This window comes from Pseudophryne corroboree, chromosome 7 (assembly GCF_028390025.1).
Source record: "Pseudophryne corroboree isolate aPseCor3 chromosome 7, aPseCor3.hap2, whole genome shotgun sequence".
NCBI lineage: Eukaryota > Metazoa > Chordata > Amphibia > Anura > Myobatrachidae > Pseudophryne > Pseudophryne corroboree.
The window spans coordinates 511,623,783-511,637,636 of NC_086450.1; the positions used below are offsets into that span (position 1 = coordinate 511,623,783).

General features: G+C 45.6%; 1 protein-coding gene and 1 long non-coding RNA gene across 3 annotated transcripts in view; one reads left to right on the plus strand and one right to left on the minus strand.

Moving 5' to 3' along the window:
* The window catches only part of FBXL16 (F-box and leucine rich repeat protein 16), a 239,253-nt gene that overhangs the window by 97,059 nt on the left and 128,340 nt on the right, over positions 1–13,854 (minus strand). The window lies entirely within an intron of this gene.
* LOC134945900 (uncharacterized) overlaps positions 1–13,854 on the plus strand; it is a 119,020-nt gene that overhangs the window by 8,763 nt on the left and 96,403 nt on the right. For both annotated transcript variants that reach the window (XR_010182155.1, XR_010182154.1), the window contains exon 2: positions 7,812–7,947. This is a non-coding gene — a long non-coding RNA (uncharacterized LOC134945900). The remainder of the gene's footprint in view (positions 1–7,811; positions 7,948–13,854) is intronic.

The following is a 13,854-nucleotide window of genomic DNA, read 5'->3' on the forward strand; positions in this document are numbered from 1 at the left end:
AGCCAGTTTGTGCAAGGGCCTCCAAATTGCCTCTTTTTCCTGCCAGTATAAGTACGGACTGTGTGACGTGCCTACTTGGATGCGGTCACTCATATAATCCTCCACCATTCTATCAATGTTGAGAGAATCATATGCAGTGACAGTAGACGACATGTCCGTAATCGTTGTCAGGTCCTTCAGTCCGGACCAGATGTCAGCATCAGCAGTCGCTCCAGACTGCCCTGCATCACCGCCAGCGGGTGGGCTCGGAATTCTGAGCCTTTTCCTCGCACCCCCAGTTGCGGGAGAATGTGAAGGAGGAGATGTTGACAGGTCGCGTTCCGCTTGACTTGACAATTTTGTCACCAGCAGGTCTTTCAACCCCAGCAGACTTGTGTCTGCCGGAAAGAGAGATCCAAGGTAGGCTTTAAATCTAGGATCGAGCACGGTGGCCAAAATGTAGTGCTCTGATTTCAACAGATTGACCACCCGTGAATCCTTGTTAAGCGAATTAAGGGCTCCATCCACAAGTCCCACATGCCTAGCGGAATCGCTCCGTGTTAGCTCCTCCTTCAATGTCTCCAGCTTCTTCTGCAAAAGCCTGATGAGGGGAATGACCTGACTCAGGCTGGCAGTGTCTGAACTGACTTCACGTGTGGCAAGTTCAAAGGGCATCAGAACCTTGCACAACGTTGAAATCATTCTCCACTGCGCTTGAGACAGGTGCATTCCACCTACTATATCGTGCTCAATTGTATAGGCTTGAATGGCCTTTTGCTGCTCCTCCAACCTCTGAAGCATATAGAGGGTTGAATTCCACCTCGTTACCACTTCTTGCTTCAGATGATGGCAGGGCAGGTTCAGTAGTTTTTGGTGGTGCTCCAGTCTTCTGTACGTGGTGCCTGTACGCCGAAAGTGTCCCGCAATTCTTCTGGCCACCGACAGCATCTCTTGCACGCCCCTGTCGTTTTTAAAAAAATTCTGCACCACCAAATTCAAGGTATGTGCAAAACATGGGACGTGCTGGAATTTGCCCATATTTAATGCACACACAATATTGCTGGCGTTGTCCGATGCCACAAATCCACAGGAGAGTCCAATTGGGGTAAGCCATTCCGCGATGATCTTCCTCAGTTGCCGTAAGAGGTTTTCAGCTGTGTGCGTATTCTGGAAAGCGGTGATACAAAGCGTAGCCTGCCTAGGAAAGAGTTGGCGTTTGCGAGATGCTGCTACTGGTGCCGCCGCTGCTGTTCTTGCGGCGGGAGTCCATACATCTACCCAGTGGGCTGTCACAGTCATATAGTCCTGACCCTGCCCTGCTCCACTTGTCCACATGTCCGTGGTTAAGTGGACATTGGGTACAACTGCATTTTTTAGGACACTGGTGAGTCTTTTTCTGACGTCCGTGTACATTCTCGGTATCGCCTGCCTAGAGAAGTGGAACCTAGATGGTATTTGGTAACGGGGGCACACTGCCTCAATAAATTGTCTAGTTCCCTGTGAACTAACGGCGGATACCGGACGCACGTCTAACACCAACATAGTTGTCAAGGCCTCAGTTATCCGCTTTGCAGCAGGATGACTGCTGTGATATTTCATCTTCCTCGCAAAGGACTGTTGAACAGTCAATTGCTTACTGGAAGTAGTACAAGTGGGCTTACGACTTCCCCTCTGGGATGACCATCGACTCCCAGCAGCAACAACAGCAGCGCCAGCAGCAGTAGGCGTTACACGCAAGGATGCATCGGAGGAATCCCAGGCAGGAGAGGAATCGTCAGAATTGCCAGTGACATGGCCTGCAGGACTATTGGCATTCCTGGGGAAGGAGGAAATTGACACTGAGGGAGTTGGTGGGGTGGTTTGCGTGAGCTTGGTTACAAGAGGAAGGGATTTACTGGTCAGTGGACTGCTTCCGCTGTCACCCAAAGTTTTTGAACTTGTCACTGACTTATTATGAATGCACTGCAGGTGACGTATAAGGGAGGATGTTCCGAGGTGGTTAACGTCCTTACCCCTACTTATTACAGCTTGACAAAGGGAACACACGGCTTGACACCTGTTGTCCGCATTTCTGGTGAAATACCTCCACACCGAAGAGCTGATTTCTTTGGTATTTTCACCTGGCATGTCAACGGCCATATTCCTCCCACGGACAACAGGTGTCTCCCCGGGTGCCTGACTTAAACAAACCACCTCACCATCAGAATCCTCCTGGTCAATTTCCTCCCCAGCGCCAGCAACACCCATATCCTCCTCATCCTGGTGTACTTCAACACTGACATCTTCAATCTGACTATCAGGAACTGGACTGCGGGTGCTCCTTCCAGCACTTTGCAGGGGGCGTGCAAATGGTGGAAGGCGCATGCTCTTCACGTCCAGTGTTGGGAAGGTCAGGCATCGCAACCGACACAATTGGACTCTCCTTGTGGATTTGGGATTTCGAAGAATGCACAGTTCTTTGCTGTGCTGCTTTTGCCAGCTTGAGTCTTTTCATTTTTCTAGCGAGAGGCTGAGTGCTTCCATCCTCATGTGAAGCTGAACCACTAGCCATGAACATAGGCCAGGGCCTCAGCCGTTCCTTGCCACTCCGTGTCGTAAATGGCATATTGGCAAGTTTATGCTTCTCCTCCGACAATTTTATTTTAGGTTTTGGAGTCCTTTTTTTTCTGATATTTGGTGTTTTGGATTTGACATGCTCTGTACTATGACATTGGGCATCGGCCTTGGCAGACGACGTTGCTGGCATTTCATCGTCTCGGCCATGACTAGTGGCAGCAGCTTCAGCACGAGGTGGAAGTGGATCTTGATCTTTCCCTAATTTTGGAACCTCAACATTTTTGTTCTCCATATTTTAATAGGCACAACTAAAAGGCACCTCAGGTAAACAATGGAGATGGATACTAGTATACAATTATGGACTGCCTGCCGAGTGCAGACACAGAGGTAGCCACAGCCGTGAACTACCGTACTGTACTGTGTCTGCTGCTAATATAGACTGGTTGATAAAGAGATGTCTATGTAACTATGTATGTATAAAGAAGAAAGAAAAAAAAACCACGGTTAGGTGGTATACAATTATGGACGGACTGCCTGCCGAGTGCAGACACAGAGGTAGCCACAGCCGTGAACTACCGTACTGTACTGTGTCTGCTGCTAATAATATAGACTGGTTGATAAAGAGATGTCGTAGTAGTATGTATGTATAAAGAAGAAAGAAAAAAAACCCACGGTTAGGTGGTATACAATTATGGACGGACTGCCTGCCGAGTGCAGACACAGAGGTAGCCACAGCCGTGAACTACCGTACTGTACTGTGTCTGCTGCTAATATAGACTGGTTGATAAAGAGATGTCTATGTAACTATGTATGTATAAAGAAGAAAGAAAAAAAACCCACGGTTAGGTGGTATACAATTATGGACGGACTGCCTGCCGAGTGCAGACACAGAGGTAGCCACAGCCGTGAACTACCGTACTGTACTGTGTCTGCTGCTAATATAGACTGGTTGATAAAGAGATGTCTATGTAACTATGTATGTATAAAGAAGAAAGAAAAAAAAACCACGGTTAGGTGGTATACAATTATGGACGGACTGCCTGCCGAGTGCAGACACAGAGGTAGCCACAGCCGTGAACTACCGTACTGTACTGTGTCTGCTGCTAATATAGACTGGTTGATAAAGAGATGTCTATGTAACTATGTATGTATAAAGAAGAAAGAAAAAAAAACCACGGTTAGGTGGTATACAATTATGGACGGACTGCCTGCCGAGTGCAGACACAGAGGTAGCCACAGCCGTGAACTACCGTACTGTACTGTGTCTGCTGCTAATATAGACTGGTTGATAAAGAGATGTCGTAGTAGTATGTATGTATAAAGAAGAAAAAAAAACCACGGTTAGGTGGTATACAATTATGGACGGACTGCCTGCCGAGTGCAGACACAGAGGTAGCCACAGCCGTGAACTACCGTACTGTGTCTGCTGCGACTGGATGATAAATGATATAAAAAATATATATATATCACTACTGCAGCCGGACAGGTATATATTATATATTATATAATGACGGACCTGCTGGACACTGTCTGTCAGCAGAATGAGTTTTATTTTTATAGAATAAAAAAAACAACAACACACAAGTGAAGTCACACGACGAGTGTTTAACTTTTTCAGGCAATCACAATATAAGTATACTACTAACTATACTGGTGGTCAGTGTGGTCAGGTCACTGGTCAGTCACACTGGCAGTGGCACTCCTGCAGCAAAAGTGTGCACTGTTTAATTTTAATATAATATTATGTACTCCTGGCTCCTGCTATAACCTATAACTGGCACTGCAGTGCTCCCCAGTCTCCCCCACAATTATAAGCTGTGTGAGCTGAGCAGTCAGACAGATATATAATATATATAGATGATGCAGCACACTGGGCTGAGCCTGAGCAGTGCACACAGATATGGTATGTGACTGAGTCACTGTGTGTATCGCTTTTTTCAGGCAGAGAACGGATATATTAAATAAACTGCACTGTCTGGTGGTCACTCACTATATAATATTATGTACTCCTGGCTCCTGCTATAACCTATAACTGGCACTGCAGTGCTCCCCAGTCTCCCCCACAATTATAAGCTGTGTGAGCTGAGCAGTCAGACAGATATATAATATATATAGATGATGCAGCACACTGGGCTGAGCCTGAGCAGTGCACACAGATATGGTATGTGACTGAGTCACTGTGTGTATCGCTTTTTTCAGGCAGAGAACGGATATATTAAATAAACTGCACTGTCTGGTGGTCACTCACTAGTAAACTCTCTGCACTCTCTACACTTCTACAGTACTCCTCCTAGTCCTAAGCTCCAGTAAATCTCTCTCTCTTATAATCTAAATGGAGAGGACGCCAGCCACGTCCTCTCACTATCAATCTCAATGCACGTGTGAAAATGGCGGCGACGCGCGGCTCCTTATATAGAATCCGAGTCTCGCGAGAATCCGACAGCGTCATGATGACGTTCGGGCGCGCTCGGGTTAACCGAGCAAGGCGGGAGGATCCGAGTCTGCTCGGACCCGTGAAAAAAACCATGAAGTTCGGGCGGGTTCGGATTCAGAGAAACCGAACCCGCTCATCTCTAGTATCTATATTACATGTGTCACTGGGACTATCTATATTACATGTGGCACTGGGACTATCTTTAGTACATGTGGCATTGGGACAAAGACGCCTCTAACCCGCATAAATATTAACACTATTAATTTTCAACAACTAACTACCTCTCTGCAACCACTGCTCTCACCAATTTCTACATTCACCTCTCCTGAGAATGCTGTGTCACACCTTAACCAAACTCTAGAAACAGCACTTGATGAAGTTGCTCCAGCTACCCATCACACTCCACGTAGACTTAGATGTCAACCGTGGCACTCTAAATACACTAGACACTTACAAAAACTCTCACGTAAAGTTGAACGCCAGTGGCGTAAATCTCGTAGTTCAAGTGACTTTCTCACATATAAGACCACCTACCACTCTTATCGTAATGCTCTGGACACTGCCAAACAAACATATTTTCAATCTCTCATCTCTGCTCAAGCCTCTAATCCCAAGCGACTTTTTAATACATTTAAATCACTTCTTGTCCCTCCCTCACCCAACCCACCAGCCACTGTCAGTGCACAAGATCTTGCTTCCTATTTCAAGGACAAGATTGACAAGATCCGAAATGAAATGGTATACTCTTCCACAGCCAGTGACCTGCTCAATTCCCTGCCTGAGCCCTCTAACACCTTCTCTTCCTTTGATCCTACAAATGAAGATGAAGTATCTGCACTCTTTTCATCTGCCTACTCTAATACCTCTCCCCTTGACTCTATACCCTCACAAATTAGTAAAGCTCTGTCTGCTGTGCTCATCCCAACCTTAACGAAAATCTGTAATCTCTCTCTGTCTACTGGTATCTTTCCTTCTCTATACAAGCATGCAGTGATTACTCCCATTCTGAAAAAACAAAACTCTGACCTGAACTCTCTCTCTAACTACCGTCCCATCTCTCAGCGCCCATGCCCCTCCAAGCTACTTGAGACACTTGCCTACACTCGCCTCACACACTTTCTTAACTCACACAGCCTACTGGACCCACTTCAGTCAGGATTTCGTGCCCAACACTCCACAGAGACAGCACTGACTAAGGTAGTGAATGATTTGGTCACTGCTAAATCTAAAGGACATTACTCTCTACTTACTGTCCTTGATCTCTCTGCTGCTTTTGACACTGTTGACCACTCTCTTCTCATACAAACACTACAATCCCTAGGTATTCAGGACACAGACCTTACTTGGTTCTCATCCTACCTATCTAATCGCTCCTTCAGTGTTCATTTCTCTGATTCCACCTCCTCTTCGCTACCTCTCTCAGTTGGAGTACCGCAAGGCTCAGTCTTAGGTCCTCTGCTTTTCTCTATCTATACCACATCTCTTGGTAAACTAATCCAACTCTTTCGGATTTCAGTACCATTTGTATGTGGATGATACTTAAATCTACCTATCCTCCCCTGATTTGTCACCATCTGTATTGGGCCGTGTCACTGAATGCCTTTCTGCCATTTCATCTTGGATGACATCTCGCCACCTCAAACTTAATATTTCCAAAACAGAATTAATTATATTTCCACCGGCCAATAGTAGTTTCCAACCTGATATCTCTATCACTGTTGAGAACTCAGCAATCATCCCTACCCCACAAGCTCGCTGCCTATGTGTCATTCTTGACTCTGAACTGTCCTTTGTTCCCCACATTCAATCTGTCTCAAGATCATGTTACATACATCTAAGAAACATATCCAAAATACGACCATATCTTACACAAGACACAGCAAAAACTCTAATCCACGCTCTCATTATCTCCCGCATTGATTATTGTAATAGTCATCTGACCGGTCTTCCCAAACATAGGCTCTCACCACTACAATCCATTCTGAATGCAGCTGCAAGGCTAATCTTCCTTGCCAGACGTTCATCATCTGCAGATCCACTCTGTCAGTCCCTCCATTGGTTACCTGTATTCTACCGTAGTCTATATAAAATACTTTTACTGACATACAAGGCTATTAACCAAACTGCACCAACATACATCTCTTCACTCATCTCAAAATATCTCCCTACTAGACCTCTCCGCTCTGCACAAGATCTACGTCTCTCATCCACACGCATTACTCAAAATGACAGGACTTTATCCGGGCTTCACCCACTCTGTGGAATGCCTTCCCATGCACAATAAGACTCGCCTCTAGTCTCCAAACCTTTAAACGTTCCCTAAAAACTCACCTCTTCAGACAAGCCTATCAAATTCCAGACCCACCCACATAACTTTCAGTGCTTCCCTATCTAATTACATCCTCTCTGTACAGTCCACATAACCTCTCATATTTTGTCTTCCAAAATTGCTGGGTGATCATATCATACAACCCATTAAGAACCTAGCAATCTGGTGGACCATTATGCAATAGGTAGCTTCTATCTTTGTGTATCAATGCCTATTTCCCTATAGATTGTAAGCTTGCGAGCAGGGCCTTCCTACCTCTATGTCTGTCTGTTTTTACCCAGTTTTGTTCTATTACTGTTGTTCTAATTGTAAAGTGCAACGGAATATGCTGCGCTATATAAGAAACTGTTAATAAATAAAGTAATAAATAAATAAAGGGTTAAAGGTTACGCTGTGAATGTTCCCATTCACCAAAGTGCCCAAATGACCCTTAAGGCTCTGTTCAAATTAATTTTTAATGATGTATTGAACTGGGTTTTTTTTTCCCATAACTCGGATTCTTTCATCTTGTAGGAGACATAAGTCAGAGTTGGGTGCGATTTACAGTCCATGGAAATACTCGGCGCTGTGAGCGCACAGAACGAGTGCCCGCCAGAACCTCGGGAGAGTAATTAGATGTTATTTTTAAATCGCTAGTCGTCACTGAGAGGTAAGACAACAAGTCAAAGTTCAGCTAGAACCTGGGTATAAAATGACTGTAGCTACAGTGCCTGATACTGTAATAGTCCATCCCCTGGGGGACTGATGTGCAATCATGGATGGGTGCGGACTTTTATAGCGCATCTGCTAAAAGGGTGTATTCAGAATGATGACATGTTTTCTTTGTATTGGTTTTATGGTTAATTATAAATTCATGATGTCCTATTCCATGCCTTTCCTTCCATCCTAACCTCAGTAATCAAGTGAATGAGAGTGGACAGATTCAGCAGCTTTCTAGTAGTTTAAAAAGAAAGACTGCCTGTATTCAGGGCCAAAATGCATCCTGTCCAGGCCCCGCCCTCTGATCATGTGACATCATGAATATTATTACCAGTTATTTATATAGCGCACACATATTACGCAGCACTTTACACAGAATATTTGGCCATTCACATCAGTCCCTGCCCCAGTGGAGCTTACAATCTATATTCCCCACCACATGTACTTGCACACACACTAGAGTTCATTTTGTTGGGATCCAATTATCCTACCAGTGTATTTTTGGATTGCGGGTGGAAACCGAAGTACCCGAAGGAAATCCACGTAAGTACGGGGAGAATATACAAACTCCACACAGTTAGGGCCATGGTGGGAATTGAACCCATGACCTCAGTGCTGTGAGGCAGTAATGCTAACCATTACACCATCCGTGCTGCCCATGATGTCACACCAAAGGGGGCAGGTCCCACTGAGACCAAGGAGACAATGAGCTCTAGGTGTAAATTGACCTCACAGTCTTTGAAAAAGCCTCTAATCTCAGTTTGAGCCCCACAGTTTAAGTATAAATAGGGCGCACAAAACCCAGTCTGCAGCATCTCACACGTGCGGGGCAAATAAACTTCTTTTGCAGGGAGAAACAGTCAGGGCGCCCTCTGGAAATGTGGGCAACACCCCTGTAAATTCATTCCCTTAATCTCATTAAAACTGTCCTCAGAATGAAATATAATTTTGAAAGTAAAATGTGGCGCACTTATCAATGAACTCTCCGAGTCTCCCCAACTCCTCATATCAGCCAGGATACACTTTTGCGAACCTACAGGTGCTGCCATGTTGGCTTTTACATCATACCGCCCAACGTTCCAGTTTTAGGAACCTGGGGGTAAATTTACTAAGATGGGAGTTCTATTTAAGATGTGATGTTGCCCATAGCAACCAATCAGGTTCTACTTCTCATTTATCCTGCACCTTCTAGAAGATAATACCTGGAATCTGATTGGTTGCCATGGGCAACATCCCATCTTAAACAGAACTCCCATCTTAGTAAATTTACCCCCTAGACGGTGGCACCATGGTGGTGTCCCAGAAGCACCGCACGCCGGGTCCTTTCCCCTTCTAAAATGCGAGCGTTTCGCTAAACAGCTAAGCGCTTGTATCTTTAGGCTACCCCACTGCCTTTACAGCTGAGCTGCGAAGCCAGGCGCAGGGCCGCCATGTTTTGTGTCACGGCGGCTGCTCGTGACATCACACAGCTGCCGCGGCCCACTCCACAAATGGTGCGGACATGCCTTTATTGTCCGGACGGCGCCTTCCCCCCTCCCCCAACGCAGCATCGACGCCCATAAATCGGTGCGACGCTGCTCCATCACCGCACCCCACTGGCACTTAGACTGCAATTGCAATTTAAGTCCCCGCACCTGCGCGCAGCAGTGGTGTGCACACATGCGCAGAACATCGGAAACCACCGAATAGCGATTTCTGCGCTTCAGCGATTGAAGCTGAATTTGGCTGCTGGGTGACTTGCAGTGCTACATGGTGCAGTTTGGTAAATCTGATATAGCTGTTTAGAAGAATTATTTTTTGCATGTTTTAAAGGCACCGGTGAGGAATTAATTTGGAGATGACATCACTTCCACTTTCCTTTAAAACTACAGTAAATGTATGAAACTTCAGCCTACCGTAAAATCTGCGACTGGGGGACAGCGTATACCTAATGCTGGCGCATACAGGGGCAGAGAAATGCCTGTCAGACTGATTTTATCTGTCCCTGCTATACCCGGGAAACACACTGTGAGATCACGTGATATCGGTGCTCCGCCCCCTGGGGAGGAGACATTTCCCCGTTCCTTCCCATGTGAAGGAACAGGGAAATGTCCGTCGGTGGGCCGCGGTAGGACATGCACTGCCCAAAGCGGGGTCCGACTGGACACTTGAAAATATTGCATCGGAGGGACATGCCCGACTGATTTATATTTTCGCGTCTGTCGGCCACATACATCCTCTCTCTGTGTATATATACAGTTGGTGAAATGTAAATTTTGAAGTTGCAGAATGGTATACTACAGTATACTGGCCTATGGGGGTCATTCAGACCTGATCGTAGCTGTGATAAATTTAGCACAGCTACGATCACTGACACAGACATGCGGGGTGACGCCCAGCACAGAGCTAGTCCGCCCCGCATGTCATCCCCCCCCCCGCACAAGTACAAAAGCATCACCCAGCGGCGATGCTTTTGTACTTGTAGAGTAACTCCAAGCCAGTGCAGCTCCTGCAGCTGGTCGGGAGTTACTCGTCACTGCCCAGAGTCGCAGCGGCTGCGCGTAATGTCACGCAGCCGCTGTGCCCCCCCCCCCCCCCCCACGGTCCGGGCACATCTGCGTTTGCCGGAACGTGCCCATCACAGAGGCGATCGATAAGCAATGACAGCCGTCGGCTGTCAGCCATGTGCCGGCGCACTGCGGCACCGGCACATGCGCGGTTCTGACCTGAACGCTGCGCTGAGAAGAACTGTAGCAAGCGTTCAGGTCAGAATGACCCCCTTATGTCTACCACATATTGGGGGGAAATATATAAAATCTTGGAGAGAGATAAAGTAGAGAGAAGTATAAAGTACCAGCCAATCAGCTCCTAACTGTCATTTTTCAAACACAGCCTGTGACATGACAGTTAGGAGTTGATTGGCTGGTACTTTATCTCCCTCCACTTTAGCTCTCTCCAAGGCTTAGTACGTAGAACTGAAATGGGTTGGGATGCTGGCGGTCAGAATACCGACCGCGGCATCCCAATGATCAGAATCTCAACAGGGGAATGTATGTATACTTACCTTCCACCACTGGCCCTCCCTTCTAGCAGCCTAAACCTAACTCCCCCCCCCCCCCCCTCTCCCCCAACCTTACCGATCCAGATGCTTTTTTGGAATCCCGGTGGTCGGGATTCTGGCGCCAGGATGTTGACCATATTTGGGATTCTGGCGTCAGTATTCTGACTGCCGGATCCCCCTCAAATGACTGTACCAACCAATCAGCTTCTGTCATTTAACAGGCTGTGAGAGATAAATGACAGCCTATTGGTTGCTATGAGCTACTTTTCCACTTTATCTCTCTCTAAAATGTTATTTATATATTAAATATACTGGGTCCCATTTATTAATGGGTGATAAAACTCGTGAATGATAAAACTCATTGCGTATGATGATAAATGGTAATCTTTTTTTAAAAGGCATGACAGTTGGGAGCTGATTGGCTGGAGCTCCATTTATCATACGCACAATGGTGCAAGTAGAAATGTTTTTCTTACTGGTACTGATAGTAAAAATGGTTGCGGTCACGTGCCATGAGGGGCATGGTCACATGAAACTAGGGGAGTGGCTACATAACAATAGGGGCATGGCCACATTGTACCACACACCGTAATGCCCATTACACATTATGCCACACACCATAATGCCCATTACACATTATGCCACACACCGTAATGCCCATTACACATTATGCCACACACCATAATGCCCATTACACATTATGCCACACACCGTAATGCCCATTACACATTATGCCACACACCATAATGCCCATTACACATTATGCCACACACCGTAATGCCCATTACACATTATGCCACACACCATAATGCCCATTACACATTATAGTAGACTGAAACAACAAGAGAGGCTGCGCTGTGTGTCAGTAGTTAAGTACAAAAAGAGCAAACGTGTACTATAAAGGTATTAAATTTATTAAAAATGACATGTGGTTAATAAAACAAACTTAAAATAAAAGCACACCTGTATCTGTCTCAAAGGTATATGGAGTAGTGATAACTGGTATATGGTATATGGCAATAAAGGTCCAATATAAAGTTCAGAAAAAAGAAACTCAATGCGGTGCAGTCCCAGAGAAATGGTTACCTCGTATATGTCACCCGGCAGATGGTGATGTGTGTGTATAGTACCTCTCCGATTGGGCTGGTATAAATTTCGGCCGAGCGTCCCCGGCCAAAACAATCCTGCTTTGCCCAAATTGTTGCACAGCGGAGGGACGATATCTAGTAGACAGCCTGTCAGTAGTCACTCGTCGCGGTGAGGAGATGGTATAAGCTTGCGGCTGGATGGAAGCAAAGTCCGGTAATGCTCACCAGTTGCAGTGGTGAGATGGACGGCAGCCTGTACGGTGACGAGCCGGTAATAGGCTGAAATTGGAAACCAAGGAGGGTTTGCACGGCAGTGTAACACCTTGGACCAGGTGTGCTAGTTTGGAGGCGGAGTCCTGACGCGTTTCGTCACGATCACGTGACTTTTTCAAAGGTATGATCCTGCCTCCACATTTACCAGTATTTAAAGCCTGAGCTACTGATGACATGCAGATGTCAGTGATTAACAATTAAGGCAACTGCCCTATGAAACACATTACATACACGTTCGCTCTCAAAATAACACAGTTTAAAAAACACATTGTTATAGAAAACAATCGAAGCATATGGCAGAATTGACCCGTGAACAGAAACAATATAAATCCACAGATTAAACCTCTGCATAGGGATTGCAATGTTGTGCAGAAGGTTTTCTAATGGACAATTACTACAATAGATAGATACAGTTTAATCATTTATTCATTTATTCTTTATTTTTTTTATTTTATTTATTTTTACTCTTGATTTATTATTATTATTTTTGAAACTATGTTTCATCGTCTGCTTTATTTTATTCTATCCTATTCTATTAGATAATATATGTCCTCTGCTCAGAACTATAGTAGATTGTCAACATCAAATAAGTAAACTATGTTTAAATGTCATCACAGGTGACGGCTAATTAGCTCCTGCTTCTCATTGTAGTAATTGTCCATTAGAAAACCTTCTGCACAACATTGCAATCCCTATGCAGAGGTTTAATCTGTGGATTTATATTGTTTCTGTTCACGGGTCAATTCTGCCATATGCTTCGATTGTTTTCTATAACAATGTGTTTTTTAAACTGTGTTATTTTGAGAGCGAACGTGTATGTAATGTGTTTCATAGGGCAGTTGCCTTAATTGTTAATCACTGACATCTGCATGTCATCAGTAGCTCAGGCTTTAAATACTGGTAAATGTGGAGGCAGGATCATACCTTTGAAAAAGTCACGTGATCGTGACGAAACGCGTCAGGACTCCGCCTCCAAACTAGCACACCTGGTCCAAGGTGTTACACTGCCGTGCAAACCCTCCTTGGTTTCCAATTTCAGCCTATTACCGGCTCGTCACCGTACAGGCTGCCGTCCATCTCACCACTGCAACTGGTGAGCATTACCGGACTTTGCTTCCATCCAGCCGCAAGCTTATACCATCTCCTCACCGCGACGAGTGACTACTGACAGGCTGTCTACTAGATATCGTCCCTCCGCTGTGCAACAATTTGGGCAAAGCAGGATTGTTTTGGCCGGGGACGCTCGGCCGAAATTTATACCAGCCCAATCGGAGAGGTACTATACACACACATCACCATCTGCCGGGTGACATATACGAGGTAACCATTTCTCTGGGACTGCACCGCATTGAGTTTCTTTTTTCTGAACTTTATATTGGACCTTTATTGCCATATACCATATACCAGTTATCACTACTCCATATACCTTTGAGACAGATACAGGTGTGCTTTTATT